Here is a 26,627-nt window from a genome sequence, read left to right as displayed (position 1 = left end):
TGCATTTTCATTACCTTCATTGATCAATGGTGAATCGCTTGCATGCTGAGTCATCAGCTCTTATCAGAGCGGCTGGGAGGATTTCAGTTGCATTCTGGCCACTTCAGTCTGTTCTGCTAGGTGAGCACGTTTTTTATTGCGACGTTGAAACTTCATTTTTAAAGAGTTTTGGGACTAGATAGCAATTCCATCCTGGTGCCTGCTCTTTCATGAGTAGGCACATATGGACTTAAGGACGGCTGCCCTCCCCCCCCCCCAAAAAAAAAAAAAAAAAAAAAAAAAAAAAAAAAAAAAAAATCTACTTGGCATTTCCAGATCCAAAAAATAAGGGATAATATAAAATTAGCAGAGTTCTTTTTATTTTTTTATGCTTATAATTAGGTATATTCCGATCAGTTTTTAGGTAAAGTTAACTCGAAGTCCTGAGACGACTCTTTCAAAATTTCCCGCGAAACTTCGAAAATTCTCCTGACCCGGTTTAAAGCTAGAGAAGTACCTTCAATACTCCTTTAGGCATTACCCTCACCCTGAATTGAGGAGCTTGGAGCAGAAGGCGGATATAAGGGCAGTTTTTGGAAAAATTGAGACATTAATCATTTTACGTAAGACAGTCTTCATGCATATTTATCGATAGCGATTCATTGCAGTATTATCGAATAAAAAATCGTGATAAATTGAGAAAAAATTCCGATTTTATCGAATGCGATTTTATAAAAAATAAAATTGCGACGAGATAGAAGATAATCGCTCGATGTTGATGATTCTGGCGATTTTATTGCACAAAAATCGTAAAAAAATCGCAACTTAATTTCAAAATATCTCGATTTCTCCATTGAAAATTGCCACTTGGGAACATTTTCATCAATTAGGAGGCCTCATATGGTTTGAATCGAGGGGCTTGGAGGACAAGGTGCACATGTGCAGTTTTTGAAAAAATTTGGATATTAATGATTGCAAGTAAAACTAGTCTTCATGCATGTTCAGTGAAAAATTCGCTCCCAAATTCAAATTTTAAGCATCCACGAGTCCATTTGAACTCTCTTCCCGCCATAAGGATCCGTGTAATTTCGAAACTAAATTCGAAACTACTTTCGAAATTACACGGATCCTCGTACACGTTACACGTATTTCTGAAAAAGCAAAAACTGCACCTGTGTACCGTTTCCTTCAAGTCCTTCAATTGGACTGCGTTTTGCAATTTGGAACTATAATTTCTGGCTCTTCTGGAAAAACACTTCTGTGCATAGGGAAACTAATGTCACCTACGTTGTTTTTAAACCGGGCTAGAATTTATAGTTCCAAATTGCAAAATGTAGTCCAATTATCTATCATATATATTTTTTTAATTGTTTAATTACAAGTAGCTTAACTCTAAATTTTTTCTTATTTAGTGCTTTTTTTTATTAATTTTTTAAAAAAATTCTACTTTTTTGTCTCATATTTCTTATTTGTTTATTAGCAGAATAATGATTCTGTAATTCATGAGAAGGCAACAAGGAACATTATCAGTAGGTGAGTGGTCGCTGACGTGTCCGATTTCATTGTAAAGTGTTGCGTGTAAGCTCCGCGAATTTATCGCCCCCTGCCCACCCCCGCCCGCCTACACTCGCACAGGTTGCGATCGCGCGGCTGGCGAGGCAGTAGGTTTGTTTACAAATAGAGCTCAAGTTTGAGGTTATGTTACGGGTATTTGCGCCCCCTGCGCCCTAGTTATCTGTTAGTCATTTGTTATCATAGATTAGATTAAGTGTTAATTTTCATTTTTTATCCATGACATGACCTAACGTTTCTGTGATATTTTATGTTTCCATTGTTCGTGTGTTTGTTCTTCGTCAACTACCTTGTGATCTGTGATTGAAAGCACTACTCAGTCTCTCTTGCTGGTTCTCAGGTAATGTGGATTCCAATCATTTCATTTCCGTTTATCTTCATTCATTTTCACTGCAGCTCAAGTGGATTTCAATATGAGAGAACTTTATAATTGCCTGAGCAAACACACCGTCAGCCTCTTCATTTTGTTTGATTATCACTTCGTGCATCTCTTGCGGCGTGGGCATGTTGACTTGTCATTGGCTCTGGTACGAATGACATGTTAACACTGTGTTTGAGCCTGGGATAGCCTCATTCTGAGAAATACTTTTTTCATCACACAGTATTTCTTGTATGACATCATTGTCTGTACGAGTAAAATGCCTAATGGTTTGTTAGCTGCCCAAGCTCCTATGGCACAAACCGAGTTTGCACCGTAACGCAATCATCAGCCTTGGAACTAAGTGGGTCTAAGAGCTCGCGCATCGTATGTTGAGACAAACAAACAAGTGTTGTTTATGTCATTTCTCATCAGTGGTGCCATCTGACCGCATGTATTAACCTGTTGAGTTGTGCTGACTCAGAGCTAATTAGGGATTGACGTTTGTCTCGACATACGATGCGAGAGCTCTAGTAATATAATAGAATACATTATATGACAAATTTCATTTAATTTCTGGAGTTACTAATGAAAAATCAGCCTACATTTTAATGAAATCCTAGCTACTGTAGAAAAGTCAACAAGAAGTAAGCTTGTTCTGCCTAGTTTGGAATGCGACAGAATATCTGTCATTTTGCACCGTTATTTCCTTTCACGGCTATCATGAAGATGGCAGATCTTCTATCGTAGTCTGGGAAGGATCAAACTTATTCGGTATGAACTCTACATGATAATAAACTTTCAGTTAGTCCTCTCACATAACAATTGGCGTTGCATTTCTCTCCTGTAAAATTTTTCTTCTCGGCTGTAGGAATATCAAGAATAAGGCGCATATTTCTTTGCTTTCTGTCAGATTCTCCAGGTTATATTGTGCGCAAGTCAATAGCTTTCTTAAGTCACCATCTAATGATGAAATAAAAAGAGCCTGTACATTTCATTTGCAATCTTGTAGGCCCCAGCAGTCAGCAGGCTATTCGAAAGCGCAGAATACTTACCGTCAAAATAGTTTGAAGTGCTACCTTACCAAAAGGTCTCCAAGGTGTTATCTTTCTTTTGCTCTGGTCTGCACCAATCTCTAGCTGCCTGTCAGACCATTGATTATCATTCCTTGAAAGAACGCTGCATGATCATTCTATCTCCTGATAAAATATTTTATTTTGAGAAAATTGATGATGGACCGCGTTCAGCAGAAAGGAATCAAGCCACATCAGCTACTGCCAAATTTAATTGCGGAACTGAACTTTTTAAATGGAAATGGTTTTGCGGATTTGTTTGTAAATTTCAGTGAAATTTCTGCATAGTAAGAAGCAAATTCCTTAAAATTTACAAAGGAATCTGCACAAACATTTTCTTGTAAAAAATTAAAGTGCCCAGTTTTTGGCAATAGCTGATGTGGCTCGGTTCCTTTCTGCTGAACGTGATCCAAATATCCTTCAATATAGATAATCCGAATTTTCAGGATCACTCGTGGATATTTTCCCCCAATTTTAGAGAGACTTTTACTGGCAGTTTAATTCGAAGGAGGTATCAACAAACGTCAAAGAAATAAAAATACATCAACGACTTCCTCAAAAATGTATAATTTTTTATGGTAATGTGGCAACAATCGGATGTTCATACGACGTTTTTTCCGCAGCACGGTAGAATTGTCCATACTCTTCCCGCCAAAACCAACTTTCGACGTTGGAAAAAGTTGGGGAACCGAACTGATGGGCAATTTTAAACTGTCACCGGTTGACATGATGTGAGCTTCTTCGATTGGAACGTTTCGAATACGGAATCGAATGTGCTATTCATGGCAGCTGGAGTTTCGACAGGTTTACCTACCCCCTGAATAGCCCTTTTTTGAAGTGTGTTGAGTCTGCCGTGTTAAGGAAAAACGCCGTATGAGCCCTCAGGAGTTGCCATATTTTTTCAATAACCAACAAATTTACTGGGAAAATTCTGAATATTTTCCTTCCGATTTTTCAGACAATTTTGTTCCCAATTTAATCCAAAATATCAGAAAATTTTAAGGAAAGATATGCATAATTTTCTTCATTGACACATGTTTTATTTTGGGAAAGGCAACGCTCGAATGTTCATACGGCGTTCTTCCTTAGAATGGAAGAAGTTGCAATTTTCATCCTCATAAAAGCCTCTATAAGTCGATTGTTGAATCGTTATCGAATGACCTTGATAGATAAATCCTTATCCGAGCAATGCAAGGATGAGCGCAGCGCCTTCATTTACTTCAGCATGCAATGCGCATGTCACCTGACCACGAATAGTTGCATCCAGGCGTCTATCATCAATCTCTAGTGAGTCAGTCGTTGAATCGAAACCTTTTGATCGATAAATCACTGGCCTCTTATAGCTATGTCATTTATCAATCAGTGTCATTTGATGACGATGCTACAATCCAGGCGTTAGTATGTAGATCGATGGTATACCAAAGCACATATCTCGGTTTGCGATGTTGCAAATCTCCTATTCCTGTCATGCGTTTATTTTTTACTAAAGATGTCGTGATCGTCGTTTTTGCGTAAAATTGCGTCCATTTGGATCGCATTCAGCAAAAAGGAACCAGCGCGATTACGGTGTTTTCAAAATCGTGCAACTTCCTCTTTACTTTTAAGAATACTTGATATATGCACAGTTTTAAAATTTACACAATTATTTGCCTTTAAAATTAGAAATTTTTTGGTGGGAGTCAAAACCCTGGTAAAAATGGCAAGTGTTAGGTCAGTGAATTTTCCACTGAGGTCAGTGCAATTTGCTCTGAGGTCAGTTCAGTTTTCTCTGACGTAAGTGTAAAAGCACTTACCCAAGAAGTCAGCACTGAGATAAGAGGCACTGACGTCGGGAGAAAGACTTACCTAAGTGCAGAGATGTCTCTGAGGTAAGCGGGACTGAGGTCAGGACTTGGTTCAGAGGGTAAGTCTCTGACATCAATCTTAATCGAACCGCACTCACTCCCAAAAAGTAGAGATGGCTCCCCCTTCCCCCACCCTATTTCATTTTCGTGGGGGAATATTTCCTCGGGACACGGGGACCACAAACTTTATCTTTCAAACTAGTTTAAGTAGCCACACTCTTGAATAATTTGTTTTACCCTCTTCGTTTAAGATGGCACTTAAATAATTAAAACACAACAAAAAATGAGATCGATAAAAATATTATCACCGCTAAAATATGTATTTAGATATATTTATTTAAGCATTATTATTTTTTTATAAAAAAAAAATAGTTTTAAAGTTGGTTTTAATTTTTTTCAGTTTTAACTGTTTTTAAAATGTTTCAGTCTCAATTTTTTTTAAAATTTTCCCACTTTATTTTCAATTCTTTTCTAACTTTTTTACTCCTTTACTTTCAATTTTTGTATCTGCTAATTTATATTTTTTGTATAATTTCAACTTTCATTATTTTTTTTGCATCATTAGCTTTAATTTTGAATTTTAGTGCGATCCATTTTTTTTTCAAAGAAACGTAACTCACAAAACTTCATTTACATGTTGATTGATTAAAAAAGAATAATAGAAAAATTAAGTATCGGATTCACATTCAAAGACAAAATCATCATTTGCTGGCAAAATTACCCCAATGGGGGCCCTGAAATGGTAAAATTACGCCCCTAACACGTACACGCGCAGGTAGTGTAGTGGTTCAATCGCTAGGACGATCACCGAAGGTAAGTTACGTCGGGCGTAGTTAGTACTTAGATTGGAGACCGCATGGGAACGAGCGATGTCCCCTGAAGATTGTGATACTTGCTTGGGATTGAAAACTCACAGCAGCCCTCCCTGATCGTCAAATAGTGACTTAACGTACCTGGCAGATCGGTAATTAACGAAATTTTTGCCTGTACAGTATTTCTGGGAGTTTCCACTCCGCTTACGTCTGAGACACTTAGGTCAGTGCCACTTACATCAGAGGCACTTGCCTTTGGAACAGACCTAACACTGAGGTAGCAGATCAGCGCCCGGCAGCACTGACATCAGTGCTTAGGTCTGTTCCAAAGGCAAGTGCTACTGATCTGAGCACTTGCCATTTTTACCAGGGAAACTATTTACTATTCTGGGAGATTTTGTAGATGATTATGAAGAAGCAACATTTTTACAACACTGCAGTCGCGCTGGTTCTTTTTTGCGAAATGCGATCCAATTGTTCTTCGTTTTTTCGATAATATTCTGTGAAAATTGTGCAGCAGTAAGTCCTGAAGAAGTTAAAATATGAGCGGAAATGTTCAAACATTGCAATCGAGATCCATTAAGGTTTCGTAGTTTTCGCCCAGTCGGAAATCTTAAAGTTTACTCCGTATTATCAGAGCCTAGTTGAGTGTTCCACGAGCTTTTTAGGGGTAAAAGGTGCCCCAAAATTTGAACCTAAATCATAGTAGGTGATGGAGGTTTTAAGTTATCTGTTTCAAACAAACCTGCCTCTTGAGACGAAGTTATTTTCAGTTCTAACCTGTCAGGTATACTTAGGGCACGAAATTGTCCGATTAAGACGCAATTTATCGTCATCTAAGTAAAAACGCTATCAGTGTTACGCCATAGAGAAGCGACATATCCATGACCAAAGTGCGAAATCACGTGTCTCCTTTTACATTGCTGCGTTCAAAACTTCTGCTCCTATTTTATTTTTTCGAAGAGAAAGAAGGCCACTTTACACCTTGAAATTTTTACAGAATATTCTACCAATAAAGAAGAAAACTCAAGGAAATGTTCAAGAAACCACGTTGGCTAGTTTTCCGAATAAAAAAAAACAGCAAAGTATGACAGGATGTCTGCAATGTCGATTAGTGGTTTCGCACTTTAGCCATCGATATATCGATTATTTTTCGTTGGTAGCCAATAGTAGCATTGAAAGAGATTGCTCGGATCCACTTATATATGATGGAGAATCCTTATGGTGACATCATCACTAATAGAGCTTATTGGTACAGATTGTCGGTAATTTGTTTTGTAAGACGGCCAATAAAACTAGAAAAAAGAAGAAAAAATTGGTGCAGAATTGAACTGAACCACTCGCAAATTGGACGTATTTATGTTATGCCAAAGGGAACCAGAGTCGGGTGGGAAAGAGAGGGTGTGCTCGTTAGTTAAGTACTGTAAGAATGAACGTGACTTTTAAAGCGCCAGTGACGTCAACGGTGACGACGGAAGCGACTCGTCGGTCTTTAACTCATGAGCCCTGTCCACGACGCTCTTGTCACATGCCCAAGGCTCATGAGTTAGCATATTTTGGCGCTTAATTGCTTTTGGTTTAATGTAAACTCCCACCTTTACATTGATTTTTGTCCAGCTGTCACGACCAACTGTCTCTAGTTCCTTTCAGCATAAATACATCCAATTAATCTGTAGGACTTTATGGTAGTAATTGAGGAGCTTTCCGGAAAAAGGGCACACAGAAAAAAATAGCGTTTGAGAAAAATGCATTTCAAGTTTCCATTATTAAATTGTGACCACTGATGGTACCTTTCATCGCAGCTTGGACTCCCGATTTCGAACGAAAGTCACCGTCAGTGGCCATAGAGTAATGATCAAAACTTCAAATGCATTTCTCTCAAACGAAATTTTTTGCTACGTGCCCTTTTTCCGGAAAGCTCCTCAATTGTGGAAGGGCTTTCCGCCGAAATCTCAAAAATCGATTTTTCCACCAAAATGGACAAAAATTTCTCCTTGGAAAATTTTGTCTCCGTGCGTGGTCAAAGGTCAACTGTGGACGGTCATAAATTTGAAAGATTGGTCGTCAATCAGACTTGGATTGCACTCATGCCACACGTATGCTCAGTGTCAGATTGACGTTGAAATTGACTCAACTCTGCGAGAGATATTGACGTCAGTATAAACATCTGTTCAAAAGCAAGTGCTACTTATACAAATTCAACACTCACTGATTTCACCAGGGGTAGATTCAATGAAAAATGCGAAGCGCACTTCCTCTTGAGTATCGTATCGTCAAATTTATTTTTAGAATTAAGTAGTTTAAAACACGTAAGTATGGCTCCAAAGCTACAAAGAGTATGACCATAGAGAAGTAGATCTCTGAGACATTTCGCTAAATCTAGGTTACAAATAATTAAAATTTTACTAATGAATAGATGGACCGCGTCTAGCAGAAAGGAACTTAGCCACATCAGCTATTGCCAAATTTAATCGGGCGATTTAAATTTTTACAAGAGAATGGTTTACGGATTCCTTCCACTGAAATTTGCACAAAATCCGCACAACGTTTTCATGTAAAAAATAAAATTGCCCCATTCAATTTGACAATAACTGGTGTAGTTTGGTTCCTTTCTGCTTAACGCGGTCCAAATTACATACCTTCGGTTTTAAGCGTCAACTTTAGAATTGCAAGGAAAGCCGATTGAATATCGATGGCTTAAGTCGAAAAATTCGTTCCTCATTCGCAACGCTTAAAAATCTTCAGTTGTATTTAATTTTTTTATTTTTTAAAACAATAAAGAAAAACCAACATATCTTTTCGAAATGTTCGTAATAATTCTGAATGAATGAGGAAAATTGATCGAAAATTTCATGAGAACCTATTTTCAGTTTAAATGAAAGAAATTTACTTATTAAGTAAAAGGAAAAATGACCAGAGACTTGCAAAGTCACTGACGGAGGTAGGCTTATTATTTCGAATATAACCATCGATATTAAAATCCAGAGCACTAAGAAACTCAGTGGCTGTTCGGTTGAATCTTGTGCGGATGATAAGTATAGCGGATCTATTTCGTTTTTTTCATGCCCTTGTAACGGAAATAAATATGGCTGACTAACAAAGATGATCAAAAAGCCATATTTTATCCATGTATTTTATTTTTATTTTTTTCTCTCTTTAAATAAGAAGTAAAAGCTGCCTTCCAGGTTCTTAAATATTCCATCCTCCTTTCACCGCGTGATTCTAAAAGGATTAAGGAAGAACTATTGAGGTTGACGTTCGACCGTTGGACGTCAATCGCTTCGAAGAAACTGTTGAATAAGTAAATCTTTGATAAGTAAATAACGGAAAGTGAGTTATAAAAATAATCTCAGGAACTGTCACCCGAGACCACTCGTGCGCAAAATGCTTGTTGCCAAATCAGGAGTGTTCATTGATCGCGCACATCGTGTTGAATTAAGTCAGTCTACTAAAAAATCAGTGCTTGATTGCGGGTAAGAAATCCCAAAATCCAAAGAAAACAAGAAACATACAGTGAAAAAGTGTTTAATTTGATTTGATTATTAACTATCTTAATAGAACTCTTCTGATCACAAACCATCCGATCGCGAAATTCTGAAAACACGCAACTCAATTGGTCGTTTCCCTGACGACTGCATTTTGCAATTTGGAACTATAAATTCTAGCCCGGTTTAAAAACAGCGTATGTGCCATTAGTTTCCCTATGCACACAAGTGTTTTTTTTCAGGTGAGCCAGAATTTATAGTTCCAAATTGCAAACTGCAGTCCATTTCAACGTTGCAAAATTTGCACTCTAATTGCATGTGTGTATGGTTTCTTATTTAAAGGAAAATGAAGGGCGCTTTCATACCGATATTTTCACTGATCTTTCTTCTGATTGCATCCTAAAATCTGCGAAATCGATGTTTCTACTCAATTTTCTTAAAGAGATACCAACGAATATTTTGGTTTAAGATTTCACGAAATATTATCGTAACGGAGTAAAGAAAAATCCAATAGAAGCACCCAGACGGCGTAAGTCCGCAATCACACATCTCGTTCGCGGTGTCTGAAAATCTCCGCCTCTATGTTATTTTTTTAAAGGAGAACAAATTGACATCATTCCTTGAAGTTTATGCAGAATTTCCTTTGCACAGAGAAGAAAAATCACAGCAGTTTTAAAAAATTCCCGTTGAGTAGTTTCCCATTTAAAAAGTAAAGTATGACAGGAAGTCTACGACGTTGCAAACCGAGTTACGTGATTGCCGATTTACATCGTCGATATTTCTTTATCAACAATTTCTTATAATCTCTCTTTACAATCAACAATTTGAAGAAATTGAATCATCGCACTGAAGAGAGTTTTTCAATGAGATGGTAAAGATTACGTATAAGCTTTGACGCGGAAGGCATGCATATGATTATATAAGAAGTGTGCTTTTTCATGATGATCAACAAATAATCGGAAAATAATGGCGTAGTTTTGCCACAAAAATCAACTAAGTCACTCCTAAAACTTATTTTTCTGCACACAAGGGAGTTTTCTTCCAGCTGAAACTCAAATTCCGATTTATTATTTATTTTTTCAAAAATGTTCCTCCACCAACTAAACCCCATTTTCGCTTGGACGATGACTTATTTTAAGCGCTCAGCCGATAGGCAGCGCTTTTTGATTTCGACTTGCCTCTGAGTACTAGTATACTAGTGCTAATGCGTTTAAATGGCGCACCAGCTCATCGATGTGTAGGCTTTTTTGGGGGGGGGGGGGGTCCATTTTTAAAATAAATAAAGCTGTGAAAACTGTATTTTATGCTTTTAACGTAATGCGCAGGTAGTTTCGATCGTTTGTCTATAAGAAAATTCCCTAGCGGTAGAGTAATTCTTATCGAAATTGATCGTTGAACTCAAATGAAGCCTAAAAAAAACGCGCCTGATGAGCTCAACGGTGAGCTCATTTTCGGGAAACAAAAATACGCGTTTACGGTTTCCTTGGTAACCTTTGTTTGCTATCAGCTGATGTTTTATTTCCATTTCCCAGCCAAGTCGACGCGGAGTTTATACTTCCTTTCCTCACTAAATACATTGATTAACACCTGAGCGCTTTTCTAATACGACAGTATTAGAACTTTCCCGCTTGTTTTTGAATTGCACAAAGAAAAGGGTAATTTTAAAATAACTAAAATTTGGCACCATGGATATATGTATAATCTCAATTGTCAACGATCCTCGACGCACAGGTAAACACTCAGTGTTTCGCGCAGGAGTCTTCTTGAGAACTGCTCTGATTTACTTTGTAAAATTCCCTTGCACGCGCAAACCTGTGATTTTGCACTTTTGCAGCCGTCTCTAAAGTTTTGCACACGGCGCCGAATAACACGACCCGTCAATAAATGACACGATTTCAGACTGAAAAGGACTGATTTTCCATTCGCGGTGTCTGTCGCTCACAAAAGAAACCGCTAACTGAGGACTTCTCAATAAGTAAAATCGCCCGAAAATCATATCAGAGAAGTCCAAAATGTGCTCCTTTACGCAATATTTGCGTATACTTCATGTATCGGGCGCATCTTGGGTCATCACGGCGCTCGTGGGTACTTTTTTTTTTTTTTTTTTTTTTTTTTTTTTTTTTTTTTTTTTTTTTTTTTTTTTTTTTAAGCCACTAGCTGTCGATCAGGTTTGCCTTGAAGGAGGCAGAAGAAAACCTAACCTAAATGAATGAACACGCATAATGTTTCTCGCGTAGAACCATTTTTATGCGTTTGATTTCTGGCCGTTTTGGGGGCCATCGCCCCGCCCTCCCGCGCAGATTGCTCATGGCATAGCCATGTACACACTGTGTATAGACTGTTTAACTGTGTACTTTAGTTAAAAACATCCATGTTTATAGTTACTTTAAGCCACTTTGATCGGTCAGATTATCCCTAAGGACTCGGTTGATCGATCAAATTTTAGGTCAAATCCGCCAAAATCATAGGTTACTTCCAGGATGAAGAAAGTGCTGCTGAACTAATGTACTCTTTATTCTCTTGACGTTATTCAGTGATTTGGTCAATGAAAGCCAAATAAAAATCACCCAAAAAATATAGACCTCACGTTAAGGTTACGTTATATTCTACATCCCATATTTACACTTTACCCGTGATTTCAATTAAAATCGTTCGAAAAATTCTTGTAAATTTTTCAAGTAAACCTGTGCGTATCTTTTAAAATATATTGATTGAAATTGAAGCATTAACTGTGGTTTGCAACGTTGCAATCGAGGTAAATAAGCTCCTTTTTGCGTGGAACCATCGATATTTGAGTTCGTTTACGGCAGGCGTGACATACAACTATTTGACCACGGGTGTAAGCATGTTGCAGCTCCGCCGGATTGAAGGCGCGTCAAGCTGCGAAGATGTCTTCACCGCCTAGCCGACCCTCGCTGGCGGGACGAACGCTAAAATCGCTGCGACACTTCGTAGATGCGTCATTATTTATGACTCCCTTCTAGTTTTCCCCATTAAAACCCAAAAGAACTATCCTGATAGCTACGATTTAGAATCAGGGACCGTGGTTTTTATTCCGGTAAAAACAAAAAAATGAAAATAGGACTAAAAATAAGGTGGCGACGTTTTTGTCGCTTTTTTATTGTGCTCACGAAAATGTAACTTAATATGTATTTACATAAACCCTAAAAAATATGGAGACTTTTACACGGTAGGACCCATCGAAATATGAAGCAACACTCTTCCGTAGTCAAGATACAAAAATGAGAAAACGCTGCGACGTTTTATTATAGTCGTTAAAGTGTTTGGCTGATATGGTTCAGTTACACGATCAAATTGAGCCATGAAATTGGGCCTCTCATTGGTCGCATCCTCACCTCAGGTCTTTTTCCACCAATTAGAGCTTCAGTTTGATGGCTCAATTTGATCGTGTTACTGAACCTATAGAAATCAATACCCCTTTCCAAAATTGCTACGGTACTCAAAAACAAATCCATACCTCACAGTTGATGCACCAGCATCGGGTGAGAAGGCACAGCAGGTCCTGAAACTCCTTCTTTTTCCGCCTTGAATCTCGGTTGAGGGTGCTTCCTTCATTGAAAACTCCCAAACATTTTTTCAACGGCTGAAATAATCTTCGCTCTCCGCGCAATTAGGTATTAGAAATAAATTTGAGGTCGGAGCGAGGCATTATTGCTGATGTATGTTTGCCGATAAATCTCAACCCCAAATTAAGAAATTCATTCGTCATCATTTGTTTTATTTTTTATTTTCAGGGCATCCAATATCCTCTCTCTCAGTTCTCGAAACAGGGCCATTCAAGCATCGTCAGTTCCTCCGCAGGTAAGGATATTATTCACTGATTGTGTATTTCCTTGAACCCATTAGTATTTAAACGCCTCAATGCGAAGTGCATAAATTTGAGACAGTAGTTTATTGTCAGGATAAAAGAAAGAAAGAGTTGAAACTCTTAATAAAGAAAATAAAAAACGAGAGCGCATTTTGCGACGTGAAATGTAGGGTTAGACCTATCCCGCTTCAGGTTGTTATTTGTTTCCCTATGGTTCATTCCGCCCTATGCGCTAAGGAAAAACGGCCTATTAACATTCAAATGCCGCCAAATTACCTCCGTCAAAAATATTTAGTTTTGAGGAGTGTTATACATATTTTTCCTTGAGAATCTTAAAATTAAATCTTTCTTTCAACTCTCTGAAAAATTGGGGAAATTACTCATAAGTTTCCCGGAAAATGCGTATTTTATCCAAAGAAATATGTCAACGCCGAAGGATCCTTAGGCGTTATCCCTCGGCATGAGAAAATTTCAGGAATGTTTGGCAATTTACCGAGAGCACTAAGGTGAGACTCAATCGGTATCGAAGTTAAAAGAAATGACGCAGCGATCGAGTATAGTAGGAGGAACTCTGGCTGGACTCTGCTCGATTTAGCGCCTTCAAATTGCCGCGATGCAACATACACTACGGATTACCGCTAATAATTATAGAGGTGTCGTCAGCGAAGTTGACGGTTGTTTCCTTTCGGTTTGCAAGCGCCAACGACGAATTTGAGCCTCTGAACAAAGCGGCGTTCGCTACTATCCACATTGAAAACATCAGTCTCATGATCGTATCGTAAAAAAACTACTTGCCAGTTATGATTTGCGACTTTTTTGTGGTTGTGATTTCTGTGTGCCTAAAAATTAAAGTGTTACAGGGTTTGAAAGTATTAAAAAACTTATCTAAGCTTGTGTTCTTGCTTCTGAGAGAGTCTGATGTTTTCATGTGACTTTCTATCTTATCAATGCAACATATTGATCAGGGTCATTCACTAACGATTCAACAATCAAGGCACTGAATCCTGGGCTTTTCGAAACTCGGAAGCTTTCGACGGCAACTTATCCCGAGACTTTCTTCAGCCTGGGAGTGACCAGACACGTATGAAAGATAACTCGCTCGTAACAATGATAGCGAAGGAATCCGTCCCGGATGTTGTCATTTTCCCCCGTCAACTGAACTGTCATATCGGTTAGCGAGACAATTCCGTCCGGAAATCGGGAATTTTCCTTGAAATCTCGCGCGCCGGGTTGCATAAGCACCATCCGACCAGTGGCGTGGCGTGCTTTGCGATATATCGATTGTTATGCCATTTAAACCCATGGAAAAGGATCGATAAACAGGGTGTTTGCAGCGAAAACCTTAATAATCGATTCTTTACCATAGGTTTAAATGGCATTACAATCGATTTATCGCAATTCACGCCACGCCACGCCACTGCATCCGACGGTAGTCAAAAACTTGGTTCTGTCATGCACTTTTCATCAAACAGTTCATCTGTTCCGGATCTGTGTCAACCGGACACCAAGCTCCTCGGATTCCTGGCTTTTGTCACTTATTTCTAGGAAGCTCTCTTTTCTAGGAACTTTTAACGATAAGGTGATTACGGTAAACGGATGGAAGTGTCCTCATTAGGAGAGGAACGGTGTCACACGAAAAACTTCCCTCGATTGCTACGGAGGATGAAATTTATTCCCATCCGTTTTTACTTTCTCGCTCCCCGAGAGTAGAGGAAGTGTTGTCATTCTCCAAGGAGGAAAAAAAAAAGTCGAAATTTCATCATTTCTGGACGTTTTAAAGTCCCTGGAGTCAAAATAACCAAACCATAGGTACTTGAAAAAATGTGTGTCCGTCCGTCCGGCGTCCCTTAAATCTGTCTACAGCGATATCTCAGAATCTATCTGTTCGATTTCATTCAAAATTTGCAGAGAAGACCATATCTATGGTTCCCTTTTGCACGTCAATTAATTTTGGGGTACGCTAACATTTGGGGGGGGGGCTAGGGGCCAAGGTCCATTCTTAGCAAAATCACACAGAAAAATCATTTTGAAGGACTGTAAATTTTGAAAAATGCTTTTAATTCTTTAAAAGTGGGCATCAAGCACACCACCTGGGTCATTAATATAAGTTCCTGAAAGATCCTTGGAGTAAACTCAAAATTCAAGGGATACGGGTCATAAAGCGAGGGCACTTTTTTTTTCTTTTTCCTTTCCTTACAAATGCTATCACTCAACTAGCATTGGTTAGTTTTTCGCACTGCGATCCAGTGATGGATGCACTCGTAGTTTAGCTTTTGTTTCGATTGAAAATGTCAGAAATTTCTGGCGAAACGTCTCCTTTCTTGTTTTGTTGTTTTCAGTCTTGTTTGCCCGGATTTACAATTCATCGTCGTATTAATTTTTTGTCAAGTTTTTTTATTTCATTTTTAACTAATATACATCAATTCTAGGAAATGGTCATTCTGACTATTTTAAAAAAAACATACTTATGTGCAATGAATGAGGTTCCAGATGCAGCCAAGTGTGTCTCTGAGAATAGCCACAAATTTGGTTCCTTATTGCAAAAGAGAGTCCAAATGATATAGATCGCTCAAACTGCATGACTAAAAATGCCCTTACAAAAATAAAAATGCGGAGTGCTATCAACCACTCTCATCGAGTAGACTTCTTTTTCTCGGGAAAGTTAGTCATTCTCCGTCAAATGTGCCTCGTATGCTCCTAATGTCCCTCCTAGAAAATCGATCTAATATGAATACTCTGTGGTATAGCCATCAACGAAATCGCCAATCATTCTGGAAAAGTTAACGATTTGAGCTTGGTTTGGGATTTTTGCTCGGTCTTGGTTCCAAGCTGTTATAAATCATTTATTCCTTTTTAAGAAGATCTGTCTTGGAGACAAATACGGGTTTTCACGGCTTTGACATTGACGGTAATTGTTGGAATATCCCCTCTCGTAATAAAAAGTGTAGCAAGACAATCGACATTGAGTCTGTTCGATAATAACCAATCTTTATTGCTCTGAATTCTCCTTATGATTTTGGGATGGGAGCACCTTACCCGCATAATTTTTATACGAGTCTCTTTTTCTAAGTATTGTGTACTAAGCATCGCGCTACTGCCTGATCTATAGATTCTTCACAATTTTTTGCGATTTTTTCTCCAAACGATTTCGTTTGATTCCATTTTGCTGAACCTTGTCCAATTTAAAAGGCTGTTTGATTTTACAAAACGGAAATCCTCTAAAAAATTTCGGGAGTTTTAGTTTTAGAAGGTCTTCTAGTTTAATTAAGAGGATGTAGCTAGGATGTCCTTTCCGGTGTAGAAATAATGGATTACATTTTGTAATACGGAACCACTATCCCTGGCCCTTCCATAAAGGCACCTTTTTGCATAGAAAAACCATTGGCATCTATGTTGTTTCTAAAATGAACCAGAATTAGTGGTTGCTTATTGCAAAATGTGGTTATCTCGTGTCCTCAAGAAAAGAGAAAATCTCCAAGTAGTTTCCAGCACACTTTGGCAATCACGAAATATGAACTTGTGTCATTAATACGCGGATCATTTTGTTCCGAAATTCTTCGAAATTACCACCTTTCTCCAGGTTTGTTGAATCATTATGAGTGTAGGTGTAGGATTACCGTCTATCGTAAAATTAATCTTAATTGCACCTGAATTTACTTTGAATCATCGTCAGAAAAGTTTGTTCTCGAAAACATTCTTTCTCCACGTGAATTTGATCGAATTGCAATCCACCCACATAAACAACTCAAGAGCGATGGCCGATAAAATATCTGTTCTTGAAAAACTGCATGAAACATCTCAAAGATTGCTCATTCTGTGCTGTTCCGCTTGTCAGTTTGTTTAGAGTGAAAAATTTTTGATAAATTAGAGTATATACTTGAAGCATTTAGCTGCGTACCAGTAATAAGCCAGGAAAAAGTAAACCAAAGGAAAAAGTAAACCAAAGGAAAAATCATACTTTGAAAAGGCTTCAAAGTATGTTTTGTGTTGAACCGTCGAAGATGCCAAAACAACGGGCATTAAGATCCGTTTTTAGGCTATGTTGCAGTGACGTTGCGTGCTTTGCGATTTATCGGTAGATCTGCCAGTTTGCCGTGCTCGCGAAGACCGCCGTATGAACATTCGAGAGTTGCCAAATTTTCTCTCAGAAAATAGTTATTTTTGATGAAAGTTATGAATATTTTTCCTTGAAATTTTCAGGAACTTCAGGTAAAATTGCCAACAAAATTATCTGAAAAATTTAAGTAAAAATATTTACAAATTTTCTCGGAAATTTGTGATTTATTCAAGGAAATTTGGCAACGCGTGAAGGTTCATACGTCGTTTTTTCTTAGCACGGCAGATTTGATCCGATGGGAAAAGTTCGATCAACAGGGTATTCGCAACGAACACCTAAATAACCGAATTTTACCGTAGCTTCAAATGAGAAAAATAGATAATCGATCATCCGCGATCATCCATCGATCATCACCTCTGCTATGTTTACATGTTGAGCCAATCGATATCGATACAATCTCACCTGTTTGATGTATCGAATCAGTGTCCGAAACTCACAGGCGCCAACGTGCCAAATGCGCCAAAAAAATCTGCCATGGCGCCTAAAAAATGAAGGCTCTGCGCCAACGTGGCCCCTAAAGATTGCCCCCTAGAAATCTGAATTTTCATATTAGGTGATGATTCGAAATTTTCAGCACCACAAGTGAAAGCTTTTTCTATTCTTCACGATTTCATCATTTGTGCTTTTGTCTTCCCCAAGTGACAGCTACTTACTGTTCTGTTACGCAAACATCTTGAGTCTAACTTTTCACTAAATGCGCCGTAATATATAGGCAAAAAGTCAATTTCGCTCCTAAAAAATCTTCAATGGCGCCTGAAAATCGGGCTTGATGCCCCACATGCCTTCTAAAACTCAAAGCTGAGTTTCGGACACTGTATCAAATACGATCCATGCGGGGTCTCTAAAAATATATTGGCCCTGGTCGCGGACGGTGCCATATATTTAGCGTCAAAGCTCAACTGCGCTCGTCAACCATTGTTTATATTTTTAAGTCCCGCAATAAATTAACCCTGTGTCTGTATGCGTGCGTTATCGTCGCGGACTGCAAAATTAGGGGGCGTGGCGGAAGGAGGGGGCGAGACCGAGTCATCGATGAGTCGATCAATCAATCAATCAGTTTCCACGGTGCCTGAATTGAATCAAAACGCGGCGCCGGCGGCGGTAATCGGTCGTTAGCGCTTCCTGCGGCGCGGGGCGCCATCAAAATAATTGAGAGTTAAGCGTTAACGCGCCCGTTGTCGTGATGTCGCGTGCTCGACCACTGTTTTGGCGCCCGGGAACCGCTGCGCCGCGTCGGAGTCAAGTGCAGGTCTCGCCTCAATTAGCCGGCATCGATCTTAACGCCCCCGCTTGACCGAGCTCATGCACTGCCAAAGTTGGCAACGATGTTCCTACTTCATTTAAATACATCGTAAATATCGATTCATGCACTGCGAAAATAGGCAACGATGTTCCTACTTCATTTAAATCCATCGATTTATGCTCAACTTAGAATCGATGGTTATCGATTACTGTGCATACATTTAAATAGGTGAACCTCATTGGTGTTTGGGGCATATTTTTAAAACGCCTCCGGGCGAATTGTTGAAATTGGTAGACAAAGCTATAGACAAAGAAGATAACAGGGAGATGGAGGGATCCGGATTTAAATAGGTGAACCTCATTGGTGTTTGGGGCATATTTTTAAAACGCCTCCGGGCGAATTGTTGAAATTGGTAGACAAAGCTATAGACAAAGAAGATAACAGGGAGATGGAGGGATCCGGATCCTATTGGTGGTAGCGGGCGGTTGCAATGGACAAAGAAGGTAGGTAATAGACTAACTAACAGTAGCCTGCGAGAGGCCCTATAGTTTGTCCCTTAGTCTATAGGAACCACCCATTCCAACCAACAGGATCGCTTCATACTCTTTACGTCTTCTTTGTTTATAGCTTTACTTATCAATATCAAAAATCAGCCCGTCGATCTTATCAACATGACCACTGAGCCGTGAGCCGGCCGGTGCTTCGAAAAGAATTAGAAAAAGAAAGAGAAGCAAACATATGAACTGGCGCCGCGAAACAATAATTGAAAGGCGCCTTCAATTACGAAAGCTACCACAATATCTTCACAAGTCCTCTGGAATTTTAGTAAGATCCGATTTCCAGTAGACTATCATTCGTATTGCGCGGGGACGTATAAATGCTGAATGCTGATCATATAATAATACTTTGAATCTTTTATTGGCACAAAAATGAACTAAATCGCTCGGAAATTATTTTCTAAGCCACTGCAAAGAGTCTCTCGTGAGGATCCAAAATTCTGATTTTACAAATAGTTTCTGTGAAAATTTTGCCAGCCTCACTGAATTTCTCGTTACCTAATTTTTTTAAAGGGAACCAAAAATCTTAACGCCTTGAAACTTTCTTTGAATTTTCCTTAGATTGCGAAGAATATATTTACAAAGTTCCAAGTCTTACAGTTAGTTTCTGTTAAACTATAAAACATGAGAAGAACTTAGGCAAAGTCTAGACTTAACTCTTGACTATTTAACTTTGCCCAATTTTCCCTCGTGTTTTATTTTTTAACATGGGAATAAACTACTCAACACTTTCAAACTTTCTGTGAATTTTCCTTTAATTTTGAAGAATGTTTCCTAAAATTGCAACACTCATTGTTGCCCTCTGTTTGAAAAAAGAAACATTATAAAATGTTAGACAACGTTTGGTGTAGTCAGACTGATTGTGGTTGAACCCGTCCAATTAGTGTTGCCAACTCTTAAAAATCAACACGGCACTACGCACGGCGACGTAGAATGGGTTGTGACGATGTGGGTGTGTTGATTCGTGCATAGCTGAAATTTTTAAGTGATTAGAGCTCCAGGTGTAGACACAAGTGTTTCCGTGAATGGCGGACTTGCGAATTTCTCTGATTGGGACCCTGTTATGTTTGTCTCTGCTGTTGTTCGCTCCCAGCAACTTTCCGAGAGGAGGGATGGTGGCCGTAGTAGTCTGTCGAGTAGTTTTCCTAGTCCTAATAAAGCGCAAACAATAGTAAGAGGATCCTGACTCATGAATAGAAATCGGGGGAAAATGGTACTTAAAAACTCCGTTGTTGTTTTGGATTTTGACATGAGTACCGCGTCACATGTTTGGATTTCTAGATGATCAGTTCTACTGAAATAGAATGCGAATACACAACAAAAACATACCAAATTGATGGTGAAACCGCAAAATTGAAGAGCTTTCCGGAAAAAGAGCACATAGCAAAAAATTGCGTTTGAGAGAAATGCATTTGAAGCTTTGATCATTTATTCCATGGCCTTTGACAGTAACTTTCGTTTGAAATCGGGAGTCCAAGCTACGATGAAAGGTACCACCAGTGTCCAGAAATTAATGATGGAAATTTAAAATGCATTTTTCTCAAACGCTATTTTTTGCTATGTGCCCTTTTTCCGGAAAGCTCCTCAATTGTGATGTTGTAAACTTTCCTGTCGCGGTGTATCTTTTAAACGCAAAAGTTTCCACCGTCTTTTCTTGAAAAATTCCCAGACTTTTCTGATCAAGGTACTTACTTGAAATAGAGTGCTTTATAACGCACTCTGGCGTTCTACGACACCCAAACGCCACATATGCCTGTCTTCCCAGAGGTTATCGGGCAACTGACACCGCAACATCTCTTCGTCAACGCCCTGCCGCCAACCCTTTACGGGACGTCCCCGTCGCCTCTTCCCAGGTGGTACCCAATCCAAAACTTGTTTGGGCAACCTCTCCTCCGACATTCTTTGCACATGTCCATACCAGCATAACTGCCTGGACATGACGTCGTGCACGATATCTTTCTCAACCTTCATCACCTGGCGAATTCTCTCATTACGGACACGGTCCCGTCTCGAAATGCCGGCAGATCGCCGCCAAAAATCCATTTCAGTTGCCCTCAACATTTCTTGCGTTCTTTTCGTCAAAGGCCACACTTCACTACCATAGAGCAAGATACTTTTAACGATGGCATCATATATCCGGTGCTTGTTTGCCTTTGAGATGCTTTGATCCCAGAGCACCCCGTTCAGCATCGCGATGGCTCTCCTGCCCTGGATGATCCTGTCCTTAATTGCTCTATCCATCCTTCCATCCTGATCGAGCCAAACACCGAGATACTTATACTCGTCACACTCTTCGATGCGCCGTCCATCCTCAAGCTCTATGCTTTGCCGTTGATGCGCTGCTCCCACGACCAGCTTCTCTGTCTTGGACACACTAACGTCCATGCCCCATTTCCGATATTCTTCGACCAACTTCCGCGTCATGTAATCTGCATCTTCCTCATCTTGAGCTACAACGATCTGGTCATCGGCAAAGCATAGAGTATAAAGGGTCTGCCCATCAACGAGTGGAACGCCCATTCCCGCAACCTTATTTTTCCATTCCTTTAAAACGTGCTCTAGGTATACCTTAAATAGTGTTGGTGACAAACAGCAGCCTTGTTTTAGCCCTTTTGTGACGAAAAAACCTCCGGACAACTCTCCACGACATTTAATTCTTGCTATCGTCCCGTTATAAAATGTTAATTAAACCAAGTAACCTACAATGTTGTCACATTCAGAAATACCAGGAAACCCGTGACAATATCAAGGAGTTTGAAAAGTCAGGGAAAACCTGAATTATTCAGGGTGGGGGAGGGGTGGGAAATGACCGAAAAAAGTTAGGGAAAAATTGTTAAAGTCTCCTCATTTTGTAAAAATGTCAGGTGATGATGTTGGATTGTTCTCTTTTGATCAACACACTGCAGTGGCGTGGCGTGAAGGATCGATTATCGATATATCGCCATTTGAAGCTATAGTAAAGAATCGATTACTAAGGTGTTCGCTGCGAACGCCCTGACAATCGATCTTTTTCCATAGGTTTAAATGGCATAACAATCGATTTATCGCAATTCACGCCACGCCACTGCAACACAGCAAATAAGTTTCGCGTTTTTACAATTTCGGAGCGTAATTGTTAATTAAACCAGTACCTACAATGTTGTCACATTCAGAAAATACCAGGAAACCCGTGAAATATCAAGGAGTTTTGAAAAGTCAGGGAAAACCTGGAATTATCAGGGGAAATGACGAAAAAGTTAGGGAAAAATTGTTAAGTCACCTTCATTTGCTGTTTAAAATGTGTTTGACGTTTTAAACAACAAGTTTCGTCTGAAAATTATTTCAACTTGTGTCCTTTAAACCATCTGGCATATCTCGAATTGTCACGAAATTTCACAAAAATGTGGCTGGCAAATCAGGAAAAGAATGTCAGGGAATTCCATTTTCTAAACTATGTGCCGAACCTGACCTATGCAAATTGATTTGAGCTGAAGTCGAGAACCATAGATAATAATAAATTCCGTGTACATGTTATTCTTCAGGGCACTAGAGAGTGGTCCCGGTTATAGGACATTTCGTCAACAATTTGTTGTCCGCGCACCTGTTTTTTTTTTTTAGTAATTTACGTCTACGCGTTTTTTCGGCACGGGAGTTTTGGTCCACGTGCCAGTTCAGACCTTTGGTTGAGACCCAAAGTTAATTGGCCCATATGTAAATACAAACGACAATTGCTCACGACGTTTTTGGATGAAAATGTAAAATGTCTTGGAAGAATGAGGGTTTGCTTGTTTATCGTTTTGTCTGTTTGGTCCAACGAAGAATAATATATAGTTGAAAGTTTTGGTAAAAATGGGGGAGCGTCAATTCCATGAGACAAAATTCACTAAAACTCTCTACACCTCTTTGGTGGAACAGGACTTAATTATCTTTCAAGATTTTCCCGCCTTGTTATACCTGAACCGGATAAACCTCTATATTTGCCTCTGCTAAAGGCTCTTAAATTTTTCCAGTGTACGATAAGTACCTTGATTTATTTTGCGAGGAAAAATCTGTACTTTTAAAGGATGCCTGCCATTCTTAATACATTCAATTTCTTATAATACTGTGCAACACCTTTTGTTGTGAAATGGTTGTTTCAGGCGTCGCCGTATGGCGGGCGGGCTGCTAGCACAAAACGCGCATTGGCGCCTACAAACCTAAGTGGATACTTCAAGCATTGTGCAATGCGTGAAGTATCCACTTAGGTTTGTAGGCGCCAGTGAGCCTCTCGCACTGGCAGCACGCCGCTCCGCTCTCTTAGGGCTTTAATATTTATACTCGCATAGTCAGCGTTTTTTAACCCAGGATTTTGAAACGTTTGCACACTCTGCATTGATTATTCTCATTTAAATTGATGGGGAAAAATATGTATCAATTTATCAAAGGAGAGTAATAATATAATGTGTGTTTTTTAAATATTGGTGGTTCCGTGTCTTAAATGATTTCCAAAGCACTTTAATTTTTTCTTTTACATTTTGTGCTTTTATCGCGCTGCAGCGAGGTGTACGCGCAAAACAAAACGCTCAAAATTTGACGTATTTGACTCTAAAAGATCGATGTACTAATGGGTTAAAACTGAAGATTGCGTGCTCCTTGGTTTTTTCCCCTCTTTTATTCATTTTTGCAGTTTCTGTCGGCACGACAGCGGCTTTTTGAGATTAATGTCGCTTGGAAAAGGTTTTACAAATATTTGTCACGTTTTAAAAATATAAATGTTTTCAAAATGAAGTAAGTAATAAAATAAAAAAAGCACCTATACACATATAGAGTATGTTGTACATCGAATATTTTAAGGATAGAAATAAAACCAAATATTCACCATATGACAATTTAAAAAGATGATTCAACAGGAGAAAGTAATGACATTTCATTTAGAAAATGAGCAACCATAACAACACCTCCTTCTCTCTCAATGTTTCACTTCCATATCGTCAATATAATTTTACATACCGACTAAAATATAACGCTTGGACCAAGTCACTGTCGCTTATTTTACGTGTGGGCGTAAACTGCTGGACAAAAAAGGTGCGCGGACAAAAAATCGTTGACAAAATGTCCTGAAACCGTGGTACCCGTTAAAAGTGAAAATTTCGATTTTTCGACCGAATTTGATAAAATTCACTTTTTTAAAAAGTTTCCGTGGATCCTTTTTCCCATGGATGGTCACATAAATCCCGATTAAATTATTTTGAACTTGAGCCGTATTCAATAGCACTTGAAATACCATGTGTCAAATTAAAATTAAACATGGTAACAATCTTCAATTTTCTTCTCTGCACGGAAACATTTACATCGACACGCCGCTCCTTGTCTGCATTTCTGTGTTTCTCAAGCCGTGAAGATTGTCACAGATTTTTGCCAATTTTAAGTCGCGTAATTTTTCAGAGCAGAGACGTGTACAATTTACAAAAAAACGGGTGTAGCTGAGATCGAAGGCTCTCTTGGTAGTCAAATTTACCGCACCAGTAGACAGATTTGAAATTTTACTTTTATACCACGCTTTCAAAACAGGCGTGTATAATTTACCATAAATTAATATTCGACAGCCACTTTCACTTGCGTTAATTTTTGTTATAACAGAGAGTAGGCACTGAGTTGATTGTCTGAATTAGTTGATCGAAATGAATTAATTTACCAAGTTGAACTAAATGATCCTTTCAACACAAAATTCTTACTCATGAGTTGATTTTTGAAATCGATGCCTAACTTGTGTTCATCACACAATTTAAGGAGACATCAAGTTTTGTGGCAATTGAATTCTTACCCCGTCCAACGGTCTATTCAACAGCGTCAAGACTAAACTTATAGAAATCTTTCGCCAACTCCTCTTGATTCAGTCCCTTCAAATCGCCGTGATACTACAGGCATGACGTACCTGTTGATTCACATAGATTCGATTTGCGACTCAGAGCTCCGAGACGATTTCAGAAACAAGTATCTTCTCTAGTAGTTTTTTTTGCGTCGCGCTCGACTTAAAGCTGAGAACAGTGACTGACTAACAGTAACTTCCGTAAAATTAAGTTAAAAATTGAACATGACCGCTAAAAGGAAAACAAACCTTTCTTGAATTGTATTTGTTCTCTATGAAATGGCCTTTCTATGATGCTTTTTTTTCATATTTAGATTTGTGGATTTTTAAAGCTTTAGACAAATTCTAAGAGAAATTTCAATCAGATCAGTCATTTTCACAATATCCACATGTTTTAGCTCTGATTTTTTTAAAGTAAAAGATGGATTAAAACCTAACTGTCCAACACGTGAGAGTCGCCCTGGCCAGTGGCATGGCGTGCTTTGCGATGTATCGATTGATCTGCCATTTAAACCTATGGGCAAAGATCGATATACAGGGTGTTTTCAATGATCACGTTAATAATCTATCCTTTACCATAGCTTCAAATGGGAAAATATCGATACTCGACCATTCACGCCTCGCCACCTTCCCTGACCGGAACTTCCGGCGGTCGGGAGCGGAAATCGTCGCCAACCTATCGGGCTCGTTCGGATTTTGGACACTAGACAGGGTGATCAATGATCCTGGGTTAAACGGTCAGAATGCAGGAGCCGAAATATCGCTAGTCCCCTCTTCAAATTGAGATTTCGATTTTTTTTTTAGATTATTTATGAAAAAAATTAAGGGGCATTAAAATACAGGGGAGTACAAATTTTCATGAGATTTGGTTCACAACCGTTGCCAAAATTCAGGATAAACGATTTACTTTCCAAAATTTTGAAGGGGCCGTAGCTCCGACTGGGGGCACTCTTGGAAAAAAATTTTATACAAGAAAAAAGTATTATTTTGATCCATAGATAACGCTCCTTCAGTCTGGCCGTTTAACCGTGGATCACCTCGTATTCAGTGCCCGAATTTCCTGGACCTAAAATTGGGATTTTCTCTCACCGAATGGCATGCCGCACGTGATTCGTAAAATGCGATGCTGTATGAAGGTCAAAAGCGAAAATGCAGCTTGTCGGAAGCCCTCAGCGGTCGGCCGAGGTCCGGTTGGATCGGGGATCCGGGGAGGGGCATGCACCTCGCGACCTGAGCTCTTCGTCCGCGCCGGTTAGTCTACCATGGTCAGCATCCCGTGGACCGTCTATACCGGTAGCCGCGGATTTTAAGGCAGATCCGCCGGGTACGGCGTTTCGCGGAAGTTTCTAACGCCGCGAGTTTTCCAACCACTGAAGGTTTGGCAACCGTCAATTTTGTGTTTGTGTATTTTTAGTATAGAATCCAGGAGCCCTCAATTAGCAGTTTTAATGTGTGGAAATTTAAAACTGTCCGGGACTTGTCCGAATTTTTTTTATTTTCGTTATTGTGGTTAGCAACGCTAATCTGTAGTTTTCAGGAGTGCGTTTATTGCGAGCTATCCGGAACCTTATTGATTGTTTATCGATCACGTGTTTTAACCGTGCATGTTGGGAACCTTCAGCACTTTATTGGAATGTATCAGTTGCGAACTGTCCGGAACTTCGTCTGAGTCTGGTCATAAGCGGCTCGTGTTTTTTGTGTTGGAAGTTTGGCTGTCCCTTTGGGCCCCAAGATCTCCATAATTCGACCTGTTCGTACTCTCCCTATATAGGCACTATACACAGGAAAAAAACTCTGGCCATGGAAGCCGATCCTACGGGTTATATGGACATGCCGTCCGCGTTCCGGGTTCAGAGGAGGTAATTTCCGGGCGTAGCACCCGGAGCATTTGAGGGTACGGCTTCAGCACCCGGAATATTCGGTCTCTGAAC

The 26,627-nt window shown here is 39.3% G+C and overlaps 1 protein-coding gene across 1 annotated transcript in view; it reads left to right on the top strand.

The window, feature by feature from the left end:
• Window positions 1-1,663: 1,663 nt before the first annotated feature.
• Window positions 1,664-26,627, top strand: part of LOC109033802 (major facilitator superfamily domain-containing protein 12) — a 67,493-nt gene continuing 42,529 nt past the window's right edge. The window contains exons 1-2 of the mRNA XM_019046578.2: window positions 1,664-1,891; window positions 12,879-12,945. The gene's annotated coding sequence lies outside the window, so the exon portion shown is untranslated. The remainder of the gene's footprint in view (window positions 1,892-12,878; window positions 12,946-26,627) is intronic.

The sequence above is a fragment of the Bemisia tabaci genome, chromosome 8 (genome assembly GCF_918797505.1).
Source record: "Bemisia tabaci chromosome 8, PGI_BMITA_v3".
NCBI lineage: Eukaryota > Metazoa > Arthropoda > Insecta > Hemiptera > Aleyrodidae > Bemisia > Bemisia tabaci.
This window is presented reverse-complemented; position numbering and strand designations above follow the sequence as displayed.